The sequence below is a fragment of the Taudactylus pleione genome, unplaced genomic scaffold (assembly GCF_031769625.1).
Source record: "Taudactylus pleione unplaced genomic scaffold, aTauple2 ptg000296l, whole genome shotgun sequence".
Taxonomy (NCBI): domain Eukaryota; kingdom Metazoa; phylum Chordata; class Amphibia; order Anura; family Myobatrachidae; genus Taudactylus; species Taudactylus pleione.
Window position 1 is genome coordinate 6,490,796 of NW_028284698.1, and position 20,364 is coordinate 6,511,159.

The following is a 20,364-nucleotide window of genomic DNA, read 5'->3' on the forward strand; positions in this document are numbered from 1 at the left end:
TGACTGTATTATAAATGGCACCCTTACATTGGACAAATTGATGACAAGAAATTCATTTGTGACATCCTTTTTTATACTGAGCGCTCTTTTGTGGATAAGTTATTGTGTTCAGTCACCTATGGCTATTTAATAATTCTAAATATTAAAATAGCCAACTCCATTTTATTGTGTAATAAGGGCCTGATTCAGACCCGCTCGCGAGCGCTATGCGCTCGCAAGCGGGTCGATGGTGGCCCAGTGCGCATGCGCGAGACCCGGATAGAGACGGGCAATCCGTCGCTCCGGGTCTCGTACCAAAGAGAGCGTGCTGTTGATGTTGAGTGACAGCACGCCCCCTTTGGTGGGCGGGCCAGGGGCGTGGCTGCCCAGACGGAGGCGTTCCCATGGGAACGCCTACTGTCTGGGGCCGGCCCCACTGACATCACAAGTGATGTCAGTGGGAGTGCCTTCCGCTCTGATAGAGCCGAGGCCGCTCTAAAAACACAGAAGGCCGGCCCTGATTCAGAGCGAGCGCTCTGTCAGAGCGTCCGGCTCTGAATCAGGCCCTAAGTTCTTTGGGGAATGTTGGATTGACCCCATTTTTAGGATCTGCTAATATACAGTATATATAAATTCGTCAGTATATATATATATATATATATATATATATATATATATTTGTCACTCTGCATTTAATAGATGAGCCTGATAAATTTCTGTATTTGTTGTTTTTAAATAATGTAAGAGATGCGATTGGTGTGGGAACAAATTGGACTGAAACAGCACAACATTTTTTTGACCCTTGTGATCCCCCAGATTCAAAGCTCCCCAAGGTTTTGGAAATAGCAAAAGCTGAAGGTAATTTTTTTTTTTTATTACTTTTTATCTTACCTCATAAGTCTGCTTTGATGGTAAATACAGTAATGATTAATGCAGCAGTTGTGTACTTTATAATGCACTCTTCTCTATTAGAAACCAGACTGACTACTTTATATGATATAAAATTGATTTACAGAAATAATTTATAAAAGTTTTGATTCATTGATGGAATATTTGGCCTATTAAATCAAAATGCTGCAAATAGGCATAGATTATAAACAGTATAAATACATCCTTCACTTTTACTAAGAAATGTAACCATGGCCGGCCCTAGCCAATGTGGTGCCCTAGGCAAGATTTTGGCTGGTGCCCCCTATCAGATAATCCCACCACCAATCTTAAAGTGTATACACACCTGACAGATACAGTATATCTGCAGATTATGGTTGTTCATACACACTGAACAACCATAACATAGCAACCCTCTCCCCCGATGGCCTTTGCAGCAAGTGTAAGTGTGGTCGGCTGGTCGCCCGTACACACAGCATGATGAGCAGATATATCTGTCAACGGCTATGCTGGATAGCCAAAGCGATATGTCTGTGAACGATGTTGTTCATGAACAGATCGTGTGTACGGGATACATTCGGTATCTCGGCGATCGGGATGCCGATGCTTACATTACCTGCTCCGGAGACCCGACGCCGAAATCCTGCCTGCCGGGATACCGAAGGTAAGTAGCGGGTTTGGGAGGAGGGGTTAGGTTTAGGGTGCTGGGAAGGTTAGGTTCAGGCACTAGGGGAGGAGGTTAGGGTTAGGCACCTGTCAGGATTCCGACCACCGGGATCCTAACTGCCGGCATCCTATACCCAACCCATGTGTCCACACTGGCCGACGGGCACACAATATATCGGCCGTTCAATTAATAAAACGGCCGATATGTCAGCCAGTGTGTACCCAGCATTAGTGATTATACGTGGACGCCAAACGATATCTATATATATATATATATATATATAGTGTGTGTTTAATACTAGCCACAATGAAATATATATATATATATTTATATATATATATATATATACACAGGAGCGCCGAGTGGGGGGGGGCGGGTACAGATTACCCGGGCCCGGGCTTCCTGAGAGGCCCGGCGGGGGCCCAGGTCCGATGCCGCCCCCCCTCCCTCACAGTAGCCAAGCACACGGCGTGTGCTGAGCTGCAGTGGGAGACTGCTCGTGGCTGCTGTTCCTATGGGGGGGAGCGATCACACTAATCGCGCCCCCCTGGCTTTGCACTGGGCTGAGGGGGCTCAGAGCGCTGAAAAACTGGGGGGGGGTTTCGGGAAGGGGGCGTGGCCACGCCTCCCACGATTAGGCCACGCCCTGTTACCAAGGCCCGCCCCGGCTGCAGAGAGAGTAATGAGGGATGAAGGACCTGGGAGCTACAGGCAGAGTGAACTCTGCATAGTATAGAGACACTGGCACACTGCATGCCTCACTCTCTCCAGTCACTGACACCCGGCGCCACCAACAGCAACTAATCACCTCAGTCACCCTACCCCGGGGAAACCTGTCATGTACCTGATCTGTCAATGCAGTCACTGTGCAGCCAGTGTCACAGCTCCATGCTCCTCACGCTGCAGCTGGACTGGTCTGGCACATTGACTCCGCCCCAGCCGGTCACATGGTTGTGAAGCCAGAATGAGCTTCTGACTCGGCTCTGGCTGTCACCTGACAGGCTGACTACTGCGCTGCCCGGTCGGAGCTGAGCTCCGATCGCGGTAGCGGAGGGGGGAGCTGCAGAGCCATGGAATGCCCTTAGGCATTCCAGATGCCCTAGGCATTTGCATAGAATGCCTATGCCTAGGGCTGGCTTTGAATGTAACCATATGTGAGGTACATGTAACAGCCTGTGAGAGTCAGACATCCATTAGATTTCAGCAGATTAGCCTCTAGTGCAAGTGACTGAAGCTTCCTTGCAGGGGCGTATTTAGAGAGAAGTGGGCCCGTGTTCACTCACCATCCGAGGCCCCCTCCTCTTTCTCCGGTGGCTGCGGCATACTGACAGCTACAGTAGACACTGGGCACGAGTCTACTGTGCATGCGCAGCACGCCAGGAAAGTGGCCGCTGTGGTCAATTTCCCTACTGCGCATGCGCAGAACACTGGGAAAGTGATCGCTGCGGCCATTTTCCAGGCGTTCTTCGAAGCGGCCTCTCCAGCCAATGTTCGGATAGGTAAGTATAGGGAAATATGGGTGCAGGGTGTGCGGTGTGGGCCCACCTGGACACAGGGGCCTGTGTGCCCAGCACACCCTGCACCCATTATAGATACACCACTGCTTCCTTGCCATGGGCAGCTCCCCATAAGCCTCTACATCTAATTAAATCACCCACACACCCAACCTGAGTATCACTGCTCCAAACCTGAGCTCTTATGTGTGTCTGATTCAAAAGAGCAGCTCCATGGCACAGACAGATAGCACAGTCATTGTATTACACATTAGCGATACTTGTTGTGGAGAAGATACAGGAGCTGATCCTGAGTTAGGAGCAAAGCAAGTACAGTAACTGTGTACCAGATTTAAAATGTGTGACTTAGATGGATGTGTACACACTCAAATCCACAGTGTAAAAATAAAGCTGTCCAGTATTTGTGGGCTACATGCAATAGCAGCCAGTATTTACCCTTCATTTATACAAATATATAAATGTATTTGCACCCCTTGCATTGCAACATGGTTTGTTCCAGATACAAAGATACTTTTTTTTTTGCTTCACTCCCAACTCAGAATCATTAAATATTGGGATTTATAGGCATTTTCGGAATTACCAGCAAGACAAATAACAGTAATTTAGATTTTGATGCAGGTAATTTAGCATTTCGCAAATAAATTCTAATAAATGTATTTTTAAATATTAGTAGATGAGATAGAGGCCTCAGCACTTCTCTAATGTGGTGCAGCGACCAAAAGACATTTACAGTGTTTATATGAATATAGTTTGCATGTGTGAGTTTCCCTTACTTCTTTTCTCTGCAACTGCGTCATGTACGTCGCTCATCTTCCTCTCAGCTCCGCTCTCACTCTTCTCGTCCGAGCTAGATGGTAACTTTCTCCATCTCTTCTTATCATTTCTCTTGATGGATCCCTTCTGTTCTTCATCAGAGGAGTCGGAAACCATCCTCCTCTTCCTGGCATATCCAGCCCCGCTCCTCTCCTCCTCTGAGCTAGATTTTAACTTCCTACATCTCTTCTTAGTCTTCTTCATGATGGATCCCTTCACCACGTCCTCATCAGAGGAGTTGGAGCTAATCCTCCTCTTCATCGCATCTCGAGCCCCGTTTCTCTCCTCCTCTGAGCTAGATAACTTTCTCCATCTCTTCTTATTCCTCCTAATGAAGGTTCCCTTCACCTCTTCCTCATCAGCGGAGTTGGAAACCATCCGTCTCTTCATGGCAGCCTTCTCCATCTCTGCATCCACAGCTGACGTCCAACTGTCACTGTTCCACCAGTGGTTTTAAAGTAAACAGCTCAGCTGTCCTGGCGGCAGCCGCATGCCTCAAAAACAACATGTGGCAGTTACCTGCCCATATCACTGTGCTGTATATGGTGTACGCTGGATGTGTCCATGTTCATGTAACATCCATTGGGGGGTATGGGTGAAATGAACACTGAATAACATAGGGGTGTCCTAAATTATGATGTGGAAGTAATCTGATCGATCAAGACTCACCAGATTAAAATGTATCTATATTAAGAACATTTGAAAAGATGTTTATTTTAATTTATTTATAACAATAGCAACTAGTTATTGGAAGAATAAACAACCAGGTGTAAGGGTAAATAATGTTATATAGAAGGTGAGCACAGTAGGTATTTTGTATAGCTTAGGGGGAAATTCAATTAGCTGTGAAAAGCCGATTTTATGAAAATTAAAAAAAACGGCTTATTGTGCAAATTTGTACTTATCGCGCATTCCTATCAGCCGTAACTTTTTGTGGCAAATGGTATGGAGAATTCACACCTGCAAAAGTTTTTACCACCTCCTGAATAGTAAAGGACACCCTCCTTAATGACTAATTAGGCAAAAATAAGTTTTTAATTAGCTTAATTTGGAAAATAATGTTATGTAATTTTGGGGGTGAAAAATGCAAAGTGCAAGAAAATGGGTTAATTGATGTGGGACATGTATATGGAGGTGCTGTATGAATGGGACAGGTGTTTTTAACCACTTAATTGACAATTATTTTTTTTTCCAAAAACCGCTCCCAAATTGTAGGGTTTTTTTATGACTGAATTAGGTCAATGACATCTTTTTAAAACTTATCCAACATGATTTTATATAACATTTTTTTTAAAACACTGTATACCATAAAAATAGCAATTTTTATGTTATACTGTAATGATGGCTGTTGACAGCTGTACCATCGATAGCCGATGTGTCAGCCACTGATGTTTAATTAACATCGGTTGGGGGGCAAACCATCCATGGTCGGTGGCCATCCCTAGTATACTGTATATAGTATAGTATACTATATATACATTATATTCTCTCACCGGCTACTTCTGCGGATACCACTGGACCCTCTGTGGATGTCACTGGACCCTCCTGCACCCCTGCCCGACCCCCCTGCATCCCTCCACCAGGGCCACCTCCACACCTTGCCACAGGCACTGTTGGACACCCGAAACGAAAGCCGGACCCCCCGCTGACAACGCTGGAACCCCACGCACCTACGCCAGACCCCCAGATATTCTAAATACTGAAAAAATCCCATATCCGATATATATATATATACTGCATATACTGTACATACAGTGTGTATATATATATATATATATATATATATATATATATATGGAATTGAGAGCAAGAAAGAAGGGGCGCCACATAGTGCATGAAACTGTAAAACAGATTTTATTGCAGACAGCGGACATAAAACTCGTTCAATGCCCAGGGGCGTGGTTTGGCGTTGCTTTCCATTACTGGTCGAATAGCCGACGGAGTCCCCGAAGACGTTCGGGTGATATTCAGGCTTCTTCATTTTTATTACTTGCGATGGTATCTGACCGCTGATTGTGGTACGCATATTCATTGAACGAGTTTTATGTCCGCTGTCTGCAATAAAATCTGTTTTACAGTTTCATGCCCCTTCTTTCTTGCTCTCAATTCCAGATAAACCAATACCCGCTTGGATCCGGGTTTTAACGTGGGGAAGATGCCGGCCTGTGTGGTACCTGTGGCCTGTGCTATATCTGGCGTCTGTGACACAGATTTACTTTGTTCCAAAAATCCATTTATTTATTGGATTCTAAAAAACTTTTCACAGTATTATATGTGTTTATGCATTGATTGATTGATTGATTTGCGCACTGAATTTACTGTATTTATATATATATATATATACACACACACACACATACTGTATACATATATATATACACATTAGTGTTAGGGACTGCTAGTGACAGAGAAGCAGTGACGTGGCCTAGCAGCTTCCCATGTATTTGCAAATTCATGCAACTAATATCTCTGAATTCCTATTACCATATATTCTTCATATATTGTTGCAAGTATATTTCAGTGTGCTGAGGAACTATAGGGGGTTAACCCCCCCTCCCACTTTTTCTACTTGGTATAACCCCTCCCTTTCATGCACCTAAATATAGTACTGCCAGATTGATTGAGCAGCTGCCATTTTTTGTTTGTTGTTATGAGATGCATGAATGAGCCAGCATTAGGAAGGTATGCTGGTTCTAGTAGTGCTAGTTAGAGTTCCCAGGGGTGACTTCCTGGTAAGCTGGCTCTCAATTTGGATGCATTTATGTATGTGCCTTTATCATGAGGCCTTACATTTGACAAAATTTATATGTGCCTTTATCATGAGGCCTTATAATTGGTATATATTACATTTGGGGTGAGCGTTTGGTCGTAGGGCCCCTGAGGCTACTCTGGCTGGGCTTCCTCAGGGTATCACCGCTTAATACACGTAGTTACTTTTCACATCACCTTTTATGTTTGTTTTTTATTCATGTAATTTTTTCACATATATCTTAACATCTTTTTCAACACTTATTAAATACTCGTACTAGGGGTGAGCGGGTTCGGATTTCTGAAATCCGAACCCCCCCGAGCCCCCCCGATCCGAGTCCGATCCGAGTCAGGCTCGACTTTTCCCGCCTGACTCGGATCTGAAATCGAGGCAAAACGTCATCATCCCGCCTTCCGAGTCTCGCGGGTTTTGGATCCTATATAAGGTACCCGCGTCGGCGCCATTTTCTCACTCGGCTGTGGACAGTGAAGAGGGAGGGTGGGAGTTAGGGCTGTGTAGTGTAGTGTAGTGTAGTGTAGTGCTGCTGTTGTCCACTACTTCAAAGTCCATAGGGGCTGGCTGTGTTGTGCTGTGCTGCTGTTGTTAATAGGGGCTGTGTCCACTACTTCAAAGTCCATAGGGGCTGGCTGGACTGTGTTGTGCAGTCAGTTCTCCATAGGGGCTGTGTCCACTCCAAAGTCCTGTGCAGTGTCCCAGTCCTAAAGGAGTGCTGTAGTGTTGTCCAGGGGGTGCTCTGTCCATCAGGGGTGCTCCCCCCAAGTGCTAAAAAAATAATATATTTTCTGTGTTTGTGAATTGTGTGCGCAGTAGCCGCACGTGCATCAACAAAGTAGTGCCAAGCGTGCGCCTGTGTCATAAGTAAAGGGCTGGCTGGCTTGACCGTTAAAGGGTGCTGTAACCCCCGAAAGTACACTCCAGTCCAAACCAAAAAAAAATTATTTTCTGTGTTTGTGAATTGTGTGCGCAGTAGCCGCACGTGCATCAACAAAGTAGTGCCAAGCGTGCGCCTGTGTCATAAGTAAAGGGCCGGCTGGCTTGACCGTTAAGGGTGCTGTAACCCCCGAAAGTACACTCCAGTCCAAACCAAAAAAAAAATTATTTTCTGTGTTTGTGAATTGTGTGCGCAGTAGCCGCACGTGCATCAACAAAGAAGTGCCAAGCGTGCGCCTGTGTCATAAGTAAAGGGCCGACTGGCTTGACCGTTAAGGGTGCTGTAACCCCCGAAAGTACACTCCAGTCCAAACCAAAAAAAAAATTATTTTCTGTGTTTGTGAATTGTGTGCGCAGTAGCCGCACGTGCATCAACAAAGTAGTGCCAAGCGTGCACCTGTGTCATAAGTAAAGGGCCGGCTGGCTTGACCGTTAAGGGTGCTGTAACCCCCGAAAGTACACTCCAGTCCAAACCAAAAAAAAAATTATTTTCTGTGTTTGTGAATTGTGTGCGCAGTAGCCGCACGTGCATCAACAAAGTAGTGCCAAGCGTGCGCCTGTGTCATAAGTAAAGGGCCGGCTGGCTTGACCGTTAAGGGTGCTGTAACCCCCAAAAGTACACTCCAGTCCAAACCAAAAAAAAATTATTTTCTGTGTTTGTGAATTGTGTGCGCAGTAGCCGCACGTGCATCAACAAAGTAGTGCCAAGCGTGCGCCTGTGTCATAAGTAAAGGGCCGGCTGGCTTGACCGTTAAGGGTGCTGTAACCCCCGAAAGTACACTCCAGTCCAAACCAAAAAAAAAATTATTTTCTGTGTTTGTGAATTGTGTGCGCAGTAGCCGCACGTGCATCAACAAAGTAGTGCCAAGCGTGCACCTGTGTCATAAGTAAAGGGCCGGCTGGCTTGACCGTTAAGGGTGCTGTAACCCCCGAAAGTACACTCCAGTCCAAACCAAAAAAAAAATTATTTTCTGTGTTTGTGAATTGTGTGCGCAGTAGCCGCACGTGCATCAACAAAGTAGTGCCAAGCGTGCGCCTGTGTCATAAGTAAAGGGCCGGCTGGCTTGACCGTTAAAGGGTGCTGTAACCCCCAAAGTACACTCCAGTCCAAACCAAAAAAAAAATTATTTTCTGTGTTTGTGAATTGTGTGCGCAGTAGCCGCACGTGCATCAACAAAGTAGTGCCAAGCGTGCGCCTGTGTCATAAGTAAAGGGCCGGCTGGCTTGACCGTTAAAGGGTGCTGTAACCCCCGAAAGTACACTCCAGTCCAAACCAAAAAAAAATTATTTTCTGTGTTTGTGAATTGTGTGCGCAGTAGCCGCACGTGCATCAACAAAGTAGTGCCAAGCGTGCGCCTGTGTCATAAGTAAAGGGCCGACTGGCTTGACCGTTAAGGGTGCTGTAACCCCCGAAAGTACACTCCAGTCCAAACCAAAAAAAAAATTATTTTCTGTGTTTGTGAATTGTGTGCGCAGTAGCCGCACGTGCATCAACAAAGTAGTGCCAAGCGTGCGCCTGTGTCATAAGTAAAGGGCCGGCTGGCTTGACCGTTAAAGGGTGCTGTAACCCCCGAAAGTACACTCCAGTCCAAACCAAAAAAAAATTATTTTCTGTGTTTGTGAATTGTGTGCGCAGTAGCCGCACGTGCATCAACAAAGTAGTGCCAAGCGTGCGCCTGTGTCATAAGTAAAGGGCCAGCTGGCTTGACCATTAAAGGGTGCTGTAACCCACAAAGTACACTCCAGTCCAAACCCAAAAAAAAATTATTTTCTGTGTTTAGCCGCACGTATATATCAAATCGATATAACATAAATGGAGGACCAAACTTTCTCCGATAAAAATAAAATAGAGAAAGATCAAGAACCACTTCCTCCTAGTGCTGAAGCTGCTGCCACTAGTCATGACATAGACGATAACATGCCATCAACGTCGTCTGCCAAGGCCGATGCCCAATGTCATAGTAGAGGGCACATACAATCCCAAATGGCAAAGTTCAGGAAAATGACCTTGAAAAAGACATTTAAATCAGCTGAAGAGAAACGTAAACTTGCCAATATGCCATTTACGACACGGAGTGGCAAGGAACGGCTAAGGTCGATCCCTAGTATGTTCATGACTAGTGGTTCAGCTTCACATGACGATGGAAGCCCTCCTCCCACTAAAAAAATCAAAAGAGTTAAGCTGGCAAAAGCACAGCGAAGAACTGTGCTTTCTAAGAAGATATCACAAATCCCCAAGGAGAGTCCAAGTGTGGTGGTGGTTGCGATGCCTGACCTTCCCAGCACTGGACGGGAAGAGGTGGCTCTTTCCACCATTTGCACGCCCCCTGCAAGTGCTGAAAGGAGCACCCACAGTCCACTTGCTGATATGCAAATTGAAGATGTCACTGTTGAAGTACAACAGGATGAGGATACTGGTGTAGCTGGTGCTGAGGAGGAAGTTGGCGAGGAGGATTCTGATGGTGATGTGGTTTGTTTAAATCAGGCTCCGGGGGAGACAGTTGTTGTCCGTGGGATGAAAAAGCCCATCACGGTCATGCCTGGGCAGAAGACCAAACATTCCACCTCTTTGGTCTGGCAATATTTCTATCCAAATCCGGACAACAACTGTCTTGCCATATGTACCATATTTAAAGGTGAAATAAGTAGGGGTAGGGACGTCAACCACCTAGGAACATCCTCCCTTATACGGCACCTGCAGCGCGTTCATAAAAAGTTACTGTCAAGTTCAGAAACTTTGGCTAAGACCGTAAGCAGTCCAGGGACACCTAAATCCCGTTGTCCTGTTGTATCCAAGCGCCTGCAAACCACACCGTCAACTCCCTCCTCGTCAATTTCCTCCTTAGTTAGGATCGGAAGTAGTCCTGCAGGCCATGTCACTGGCATGACTGACTCTCCTATCCGGGATTCCTCCGGAGGATCCTGCATTGCTACGCCTACTGCTGCCGCTGCTGCTGTTGCTGCTGCTGGGAGTCGTTCATCATCCCAGAGAGGAAGTAGGAACACCACTACTTTTACTAAACAATTGACCCTCCAACAGTCCTTAGCGAGGAGGATGAAGTACGACAGCAGTCATCCTGAAGCAAAACGTATAACTGAGGCCTTGACTGCTATGTTGGTGTTAGACGTGCGTCCGGTATCCGCCATTAGTGCAGTGGGATTTAGACAATTGATGGAGGTAGTGTGTCCCCGGTTCCAAATCCCGTCTAGATTCCACTTCACTAGGCAGGCGATACCGAGACTGTACAGAAACGTCAGAAAAAGTGTCCTCAGTGTCCTGAAAAATGCCGTTGTACACAATGTCCACTTAACCACGGACATGTGGACAAGTGGAACAGGGCAGACTAAGGACTTTTTTTGACTGTGACAGCCCACTGGGTAGATGTATCACCTTACGCAGCAACAGCAGCAGCGTCACCAGTAGCAGCATCTCAGAAATGCCAGCTCGTTACAAGGCAGGCTACGCTGTGTATCACCGGTTTCAGTAAGAGGCACACCGCCGACAACCTCTTAGAGAAACTGAGGGAAATCATCGCCCAGTGGCTTACCCCACTTAGACTCTCCTGGGGATTTGTGATATCTGACAACGCCACCAATATTGTGCGGGCATTACATCTGGGCAAATTCCAGCACGTCCCATGTTTTGCTCACACAATAAACTTGGTGGTGCAGAATTTTCTGAAAAGCGACAGGGGCGTGCAGGAGACGCTTTGGGTGGCCCGAAAAATTTCTGGCCACTTTCGCCATTCAGCGACTGCGTGCCGAAGACTGGAGCGCCAGCAAACACTCTTGAACCTGCCCCGCCATCACCTGAAGCAAGAGGTTGTGACGCGGTGGAACTCAACCCTCTATATGCTTCAGAGGATGGAGGAGCAGCAAAAGGCCATACAAGCCTATACATCCACCTATGACATAGGCAAAGGAGGGGGTATGCACCTGACTCAAGCGCAGTGGAGAATGATTTCCGTGTTGTGCAAGGTTCTCCAGCCCTTCGAACTTGCCACACGTGAAGTCAGTTCAGACACTGCCAGCTTGAGTCAGGTCATTCCCCTCATCAGGCTTTTGCAGAAGCAGCTGGAGAAAGTGAAGGAGGAGCTAAGACGGAGCGATTCCGCTCGGCATGTGGGACTTGTGGATGAAGCCCTTCATTCGCTTTGCCAGGATTCCAGGGTGGTCAATCTGTTGAAATCAGACCACTACGTTTTGGCCACCGTGCTCGATCCTAGGTTTAAAGCCTATGTGGTGTCTCTCTTTCCGGCCGACACAAGCCTGCAGAGGTGCAAAGACCTGCTGGTGAACACACTGTCAGCTGAAGCGGAACGTGACACGTCAACGGCTCCTTCTTCATTTTCTCCTGCAACTGGGGCTGCCAGGAAAAAACTTAGGTATCCTAAGCAACCCGCTGGCGGTGATGCAGGGCAGGCAGGACCAAGTTTGGACATCTGGTCCGGACTGAAGGACCTGGCAACAATTTCTGACATGTCTACTGTCACTGCATATGATACTGTCACCATTGACAGAATGGTGGAGGATTACATCGGTGACAGCATCCAAGTAGGCATGGCAGACAGTCCATACCTGTACTGGCAGGAAAAAGAGGCAATTTGGAGGCCCCTGTACAAACTGGCTCTATTTTACCTGAGTTGCCCCCCCTCCAGTGTGTACTCCGAAAGAGTGTTTAGTGCAGCCGGGAACCTTGTCAGCGAAAGGCGTAGGAGGTTGCTTCCACAGAATGTGGAGAAGATGATGTTCATCAAAATGAATTATCAGCTCTTCCAGGGAGACCAGCCTCCAGAAGGTACAGAGGGACCTGTGGTGGTGGATTCAAGTGGGGACGAGTTAATACTTTGTGAGGATGAGGATGTACACACTGAAGAGGGTGAGGAATCGGTGGATGAGGAGGATGAGGATGACATCTTGCCTCCATAGAGCCAGTTTGTGCAGGGACACATTAATTGCCAGCTTGTTTTGTGGGGGCCCAAACGAACCAATCATTTCAGCCACAGTTGTGTGGCAGACCCTGGCGCTGAAATGATTGGTTTGTTAAAGTGTGCATGTCCTGTTTATACAACATAAGGGTGGGTGGGAGGGCCCAAGGACAATTCCATCTTGCACCTCTTTTTTTTCTTTGCATTATGTACAGTTTGGGGCCTAGTTTTTCAAACTGCCATCCTGTCTGCCACTGCAGTTTCACGCCTAGATGGGTCACGTGTTTGTGCCGCCCACTCGTGTTGCTTAGCATAGTCATCCAGCTACCTCGGTGCAACGTTTTGGACATAAAAACACTATTGTGAGGTGTGAGGTGTTCAGAATAGACTGGAAATGAGTGGAAATTAAGGTTATTGAGGTTAATAATAGCATAGGAGCAGAAAAACCTACAAATTCTGTGATTTTAGCTGTTTTTATGCTTTTTTAAAAAAAAATACAGATCCAAAACACAAAACCCAGAACCCAAAACACGGAAGGGTGGTTTTGGCAAAACCATTCCAGATCCAAAACACGAAGAAAGATCCAGATCCAAAACCAAAACACAAAACACGAAAAGTGGCCGGTGCACACCCCTAACTCGTACACATCTATACTTTACACTGCACTGTCACCCTTTTTCCATTTTTCGTGTGATGCCCTGGGGGGGTCCTGGGCTGGACATTTTTTGGGGTGCCTTCCGCCCCGGACATGAACCCCTTAGTGTTAGGGACTGCTAGTTACAGAGAAGCCGTAACGTGGACTAGCAGCTTCCCATGTATTTGCAAATGCATGCAACTAATATCTCTGAATTCCTATTACCATATAGTCTTCATATATTGTTGCAAGTATAATTCAGTTTTCTGAGGAACAATAGGGGGTTAACCCTCCCCTTTTTCTTCCCCTATATCTTCCCTGGCCCTTCCCCATGAGAGCCATGGCCCTTTTTCAGGTGCACTATATAATGTCCCTATTTAAAAAATGGGGAGCACAGGGCACCAGTCTACTTACAGTTCTGGAGGTTAGGGTTAGGCACCAAAGAGGTAGGGTTAGAGTAGGGAGAGGGGGAGCGTTAGCATATCGACCAACAAGTGTCGGTATGTTAACCCTGTCGGGATCCCGACGTCGGGATTCTGACCGCCGGGATCCCGACTGTCAGTATTTCATAACGATTCTCTTTTTACAACTACATGATATTTTGTGCACACAGACACTAACTCACATGTATATACAGCACAATCTGTTCCGCCTGTTGTTGAGGAGATTCACTGCATTGTTGCTTACTCAAATGCCCATGTTCTTTCACTGCAAGTATCTGTGTAAACTATACAAAAATCAAAGAGTTTTATGAAAGCCAGCAATGTATTGTATTCAGAAAACCCTGTATTAACACTTTATTAGGAATAACAATCTGTGATGCAATTTATATACCGTTGAGTCTCCCATATCCAAAATGCTTGGGACCAGAGGTATTTTGGATAACGTATTTTTCCGTATTTTGGAATATTTGCATACCATAATAAAATATCTTTAGGAATGGAACCCAAATCTAAACACAGAATGCATTTATGTTTTATATACACCTTATACACAGCCTGCAGGTAATTTTATACAAAATTTTATGCATCGAACGAAGTTTGCGTACATACATAAAAATTATTTATGTTTCATATACACCAGTGATGTTAAACCTTTTTAAGCCTGCGGCACACCAAACAAGATTTTAAAATAGCTAATGCACACCATCAGTCCCCCATGGGAAAAAAAACACACACACATTGGACCCCACGGGAAAAAACACTCACAAATCGGTCCTGCGTATTAAAAAGCACAGACTGTGGGCCCCACAGAAAAACAAACACACACATATTGCCCCCCACAGAAAAAAATAAAATTCATTCGCCCCTACAGAACAAAAAAAAAACACATTGGGCCCCACAGAAAAAAAATATAAAACACAATGGTCCCCACAGAAAGAAAACAAACACACAAATCGGCCCTGCACATTAAAAAGCACAGACTTTGGCCCCCACAGAAAAACAAACACACACATATTGCCCCCCACAGAAAAAAATTAAATTAATTTGCCCCCACAGAACAAAAACAAACACATTGGGCCCCACAGAAAAAAAATATAAAACACAATGGTCCCCACAGAAAGAAACCAAACACACACATCGGCCCCCACAGTACAAAAAGCAATCACATTGTTTTTTTTTTCCTCTGGGGGTCAACCAATGTGATTGTTTTCTTTCTGTGGGGACCATTTTTTTCTATATTTTTTTCTGTGGGGCCCAATGTGTTTGTTGTTGTTCTTTTTTTTCTGTGGGGAGCAATGCAATTGTTTTTTGTTTTTTTTTCCTCTGGGGGCCAAACAATCACATTGCTCCCCACAGAAAAAAAAAGAACAAAAAAAAAAATCACATTAGCCCCCACAGAAAAAATAAAATAACCAGCTGAGAAGGCTCACTGTCCTGTCCCTCATTGTCTGGGGTTGCTCAGTCACACTTAGTGACTGAGCACATAGTGGAGAGCTAGGAGAAGGTGCAGGTGGGCGTGCAACGTGGTGTGTGTGACCCATGTCATGCTGCCGCATCTCCATAGGTCACGGCCTGGGCGCGCCAGAGCCTCCCAGAAGAGCCCAGAAGTGCCCAGGCCAGCAGTACAGGTCAGCTCTGACTTTGGTGACCTCACTTGACAACCGCTTGTGGCACACTAGTATGCCACGGCACAGTGGTTGAAAAACGCTGATATACACCTTATACACACAGCCTGAAAGCAATTTTATACAATATTTTTAATCATTTTGTGCCTTAAATAAAGTTTGTGTACATTGAACCATCAGAAAGCAAATATGTCACTATCACAGTCATGCTCAAAATATTCTGTATTTAGGAATATTCCGTATTTAGGAATATTTGGATTTGGGAGACTCACCCTGCAGCAAGAAAAGAAAGTCTGGATGTTCCCTAGTTGTGCATTGGACTGGCAAAGATTCTACAGCATTGCAATGTACAGGGATATAATTAGCCTAACAGTGACATTTATTTCAGACTCACTATTGCTGACAGCTTTAATACAGTCACTGCCATGAAAATATTTTGAGATTGTGCAACCTAAATACACAAACATGGGAGCATCATATGACTGAGACATAAACAAGTCTATATAAGATATGACACAAATACTGTAGGTGCACAACACCAAATAGATGCAAACTTGCAGACACTTTTTCAAATATCTATATTTGTCTGTTATCATTAATCTGCTAATAATTATTATTATTATTATTGAGTGAATAAAATTATGTACAAACAAATAATTATGAAATGTGATTTCTATGTGAATCCCTTATCCATTTGCCTCACACAGAGCCTGATTCAGACCCGCGGCTGTCGATGTTGATCGACAGCTCGCCTCATTTTGTAGGCGTGGCGGGGGGGTGGCTTCACAAACAGAGGCATTCCCATGCGAATGTGATGTCAGTAGGTGGACTTCCTGCTCTAGTAGTGCAGGAAGTCCACTGGGGCTTGCGGCAACGAGACCCTACCGCAAGGGTCTCGTCGCAAGCCCGATGGTCGCGATGGTCTTGACCATCGCGACCATCATCATGGCCGCTCGCATAAGCTGTGGGTGGTAAGAGGCCGCAACAAAATATAAAAGCATACGCCCTGATTCAGAGCGAGCGCTCACTGTTTGCGAGCGGCTCTGAATCAGGCCCACTGTTTTAATGTTTAGTCAAAGCTTAATACACTGTTTTAATACAAAGGATTTTCTACTATAAAGGAAATGTTGATATGATACTCTGATGCAGAGCCGTAACTAGACTTTTTGGTGCCCTGTGCCAGAGAGAGCATGCGCGCCCCCCCCCCCCATTTTTTAAATAGGGACATAAGATAGTGCACCTGAAAAAGGGCCATGGCCTCATGGGGAATGGCCAGGGAAGAGATAGGATAGGCCATGAGATGCTGGGGATAAAAGAAGAGGAAGCTACAAGTGAGAATGATAATAAACAGGAAAATTGACAGGCCCAAACAGCACCCCCTGCCCTGCGGTGCCTTGTGCCAAGGCACAGGACAACACCACCCTAGTAACGGCCCTGCTCTGATGCCCATATGGTACTCTGTAGCCCTACATGTGAATATTAATGACTGTGCATGTGGTCTATGTAGTACTCATTTCCAATCTACCCAAACCCTTTCTGTGAACCCACACCTATTTTGGGCAAAGTTTTTTTTTTGTTTTAAACAAGAGAGCTGTTTGCATGTATGGATTTATTATAAAATACAAAAAATAAATAAATAAAAAGGAACAAATTTGAGAGTTTCAGATTTAACATAGCTGACTACACATAGACAAACAACTAGATATCTTTGAACTTTCCATGACTGCATACACAGGCTAATAATAGTAATTATTAAATACCGACATGCTTGGCTCATTATCGGGCATTAGGAGGGGCATAAAGCACCTTTTTTTTACGATTGCTGTCTATATTGGGGAATGTTTGACCCACTTTCAATTACCTTTTTTTTTAACAATTTTCCTTCCGCTTAAATAGGGTGTGGTATATTAGGTTGACAGGTATCATGTTGACATGCATCAGGTCGACATGAGAATGTCATCATGGTCAAAATGTCGGCTACTATGTTGACAGTGACCATGTGGACATTCATATCTACACGGATGACATGTTGACATGATAGAATGTTGACTCAATGTCCCTGGTGGCCCGACAGCTGCAGCGGCTCTAGCGCGTCTTCCGGGTTCCAGCAGTCATGTGACCATCACTTCCGTTGCAGATATCTGATGGAGCACAAGTTATTTCTCCCCCTATCTCTAATCCCTACCCATAATCCTCCCCTTAGGGCCATATTCAATATGGGGCGAAAAGTCCGATATGGGGCGAAAAGACGATGACGTCATTTTCGCCTGCAGGTGCGAAAAGTCTTTGTTAAAAGAACGAGGATAAGTTTTCACCATGTAATACATGGCGAAAAAAGTGCAGAATTGGGGTTTTGGGGTATAAAGTAATAAAAAGTAGCCTGCACCCCTTGTAGTGTCCCCCAAAGGTTTTCTATGTGAAATTTTTTTTTTTTAATGTCCTCTGGTCACCCAAAAAATTTACTTTTATTTTGGGGGTGATAAAAAAAAATGGAGGATAAACTTCTAAAGTAGCGAAATTGATTCTAGAGGTGTTCCCAAGTATGTGGCAGGTGTTTTCTAGCATGCGGGTGGTAGCGGCAGGTGCATTTTTGAAGAATTTAAAAAAATTACTTTAGGGACTTAAAAATATGTTTGCACCCATTTTCATGTACCCCAAATTTGATGGGACTAGTTATTTTCCCCCCCCAAAAAATAAAAACCTAAGTGCTATATCAGTTCATCTAAAGCCGCATTTATCCACCTGCCGCGGCTATTAAAAACCCCGACTACTTTCAGCAGGCCAAATCGGGGGTACCCATAGTGATCCCCCATATCAGGACATCTTTTGGGGGGGTGACAGCATGATTTCCCCAAAATTGACAGGATTTTTCGATACCTTTCCGCCGGATCCCGTTTTCGCCGGATCCTAATTGAATGCGGGGATAAGCGGGTACGCGCCCGATACTTTATCCCTGCATAAAACGGAGATGAGGGCGAAAAGTCCGACCTCAGACTTTTCGCCCCATATTGAATATGGCCCTTAGTGCCTAACCCTAACTAACCATTGGCATTCTGAAAATGTAGACATTTCACATGGCAACATTAAGAGGGCGTCGACATGGTGCCTGTCGACATTGTGACTGTATCCCCTTGAATATTGGGAGTACATGGCTTTTTTTCTAAACACAGGTTTCAATATAAATGTGCGTCTGCTTCAGAAAATATTTCACCTAGAGATATTTTCACATACAGGTTTCATAGTTCAAAGAACAAGTATGACTAGTAATTTCCCTAAACCAGTTCTCAATTCTGAAAAATAATGTTTAGAACGTGTACACAACAAATGCAGTAACCTGGGTGCACACATGACACATTACTTTTGTATATACCGCTGTAAAAACCAAATCTCAACCAGTCTGCGGGTTTTGTTCCTTACTGATTCCATTCATCTGCTTACAAGCAACAGTTTGGTTGTGATATTTAGTTATTATATATCCCGGGTGCGACCCACAGGGACATTTCTAGAGAGGAGGGGGCCCGTGTGCAGTCTCCGTCACGGGCCCCCTCTTCTCAAACCGGCGGCCGGTAGCACACTGTGCGGTGCACTAGAGTGTGCCCAGAGTCTATAGCGCATGAGCAGGTCACTGGGAAAATGGCCACGGCCTCCCATTTTACCAGTACTACGCATGCGTAAAACTACGGGAAAATGGCAGCGTCAGCCATTTTCCAGGCATTTTTCAGCACCGACACTGGCGCCGATTTGGGACTTCGAAGAGGTAAGTATAATATGAGTGCAGGGTGTGAGGTGCGGACCCCCCCTGAACCCAGGGGCCTGTGTGCACCGCACACCCTGCGCCCATTATAAATATGCCCCTGGCGACCTGGCTGAGACCCCTTTCAGACTGGCAGCCCGACCCGGCTTATTGACAGGTGGATGACATCACCGCCATCATGTGCCGAGCTGGAGATGAGATCATCTGCCAGCACTGGTTCTTTCTATGCTGTGAATGGGACCCGGTCGCATCGACCTGGGTTACCCGTTCACACTGCATCACGAGCCGGGTTGAACCAGTGTTCAAACTTGCTCATTACCAGGGTTGAAATGCCGGATTGACCCGGCTTATTTCGATCTGGCACTTTCACACTGCACAGTACCCCGGGTTGCTGCGCGCTCACGTGCATAACCCGGGTTATTGCAGCAATTGTGAAAGGGGTATAAGACAAGTTCTGGTGATGGATGATATTCATTCCTGTATTCATTCCTGTGATGTCAGCAAGATGTCTGTAAAAATAGTGAACGTCAACCTGTAGGTTTTTGATATGAATTCAAATGTTGGGGTTTATTTGCATAAAGATTGGGGAGTGCTTGAAGGATTTTAAGTTTCCTACCTTGGAGCTGTAGCCCAGCATTTGAATTTGGAAAATGAGTGTACTATAATCTTGTTCTAGGTGCTTAATATTAATACAACAGTCTCACTTACAGTACAGCTGTTGTGTTAGTGTGGGAGCCATCCTGTAATTACCACAATTCATACTTAAGGAATGTAACATTTAGGAAATGAGGATGAAGACAGTGCCCTCTTGTGTAGTATCTTGAAAAGAGATTATTATACATATTTACAATGCAAAATAGCCTCCTACCCAAAATAATATTATTTTTAGCTCACTGGTAAACTTGTCTTTACGTCCTCCTCTGTTAGATTAATTTCAACTCACTGGGGGCGATTCAATTAAGTGCGCTGTGAATATCCCTGGGAAGGAGTACCCGGAGCTATTCATTTCAGCGAGTTGTTAAGTCGGTCTATTCGGACTTCATTTGGAGAATGCCGGATATGGTATGAAGGTATGAACAGATGACCAGGTAGCTGCTGCACAGATGTCTTTCACAGATACTTCAGCCTTCTTTGCCCATGAAGCCGCCATTGCCCTAGTCGAGTGTGCCTTCAGATTTTCTGGAGCTTTACTCCAGTTTTCTTCATAGATAAACCTAATCAATTGTTTAATCCATCTTGCGATGGTCTGTTTTGTGGGTGCTCTGTCCTTCCTTGCACCTGTGTGCAGGACAAACAAATGTTTAGTCTTCCGAAATTCTTTCACTCTGTCTGAAAAATCCCCTTCACCAGATCTGACATACTGTATGTATTCTCTCTTCCTTCTCATCTTTTGTTTGTGGAACAAATGATGGCAAAATA

General features: G+C 45.3%; 1 protein-coding gene across 2 annotated transcripts in view; it reads right to left on the minus strand.

Annotated features, from left to right (window-relative positions):
- Window positions 1-15,539, minus strand: part of LOC148511680 (protein kinase C delta type-like) — a 66,500-nt gene extending 50,961 nt beyond the window's left edge. For both annotated transcript variants that reach the window (XM_088482899.1, XM_088482898.1), the window contains exons 1-2: window positions 15,464-15,539; window positions 13,749-13,850 (exon numbers count right to left, since the gene is read on the minus strand). The gene's annotated coding sequence lies outside the window, so the exon portion shown is untranslated. The remainder of the gene's footprint in view (window positions 1-13,748; window positions 13,851-15,463) is intronic.
- Between the last annotated feature and the right edge of the window lie 4,825 nt (window positions 15,540-20,364).